Source organism: Acanthisitta chloris, unplaced genomic scaffold, assembly GCF_000695815.1.
Source record: "Acanthisitta chloris isolate BGI_N310 unplaced genomic scaffold, ASM69581v1 scaffold2070, whole genome shotgun sequence".
In the NCBI taxonomy this organism is placed as follows: domain Eukaryota; kingdom Metazoa; phylum Chordata; class Aves; order Passeriformes; family Acanthisittidae; genus Acanthisitta; species Acanthisitta chloris.
The window spans coordinates 97,908-98,538 of NW_008653207.1; positions in this window are offsets into that span (position 1 = coordinate 97,908).

Below are 631 nucleotides of genomic sequence, written 5' to 3' on the forward strand. Positions count from 1 at the left end.
GGAAGAGCCTTAAATGCAGCTTCCAAGACAAGGTGTCCCAACCAAGACAAGGCGTCTCTCAGCTTCTTCTCTTACCTTAGTGCTTCCCCAGCAGTCTGATCCCATGTTACATGGCCATGCCATGTCAGAGATAACCTTCAGCCCAGGCAGCTGTATCTTGGATAGGATTGCCCAGGCAGCTGGAAAGGGATGGAGGAGGCTGCAGAGCCCGTGAATGTCCTTCCAAGACAAGGTGTCCCAACCAAGACAAGGCGTCTCTCAGCTTCTTCTCTTACCTTAGTGCTTCCCCAGCAGTCTGATCCCATGTTACATGGCCATGCCATGTCAGAGATAACCTTCAGCCCAGGCAGCTGTATCTTGGATAGGATTGCCCAGGCAGCTGGAAAGGGATGGAGGAGGCTGCAGAGCCCGTGAATGTCCGTAGTGCCCTGGCAACGTTACCATATACTTTGGAAAGAGTACAAGAGATTATTTTGAGTCTAGAAATTACAAACTAAAATGGAGTCAAAGGGTAGGGAAGGAAATGGAGACATTGAGCTTTACATATGACTATGAAGAAGGATGAAGCAAAGGTGATTGAGTTCTTCTCCCCCTACCCCCTACTGAAGTTTGCAGCAAATGCAGAAACTCA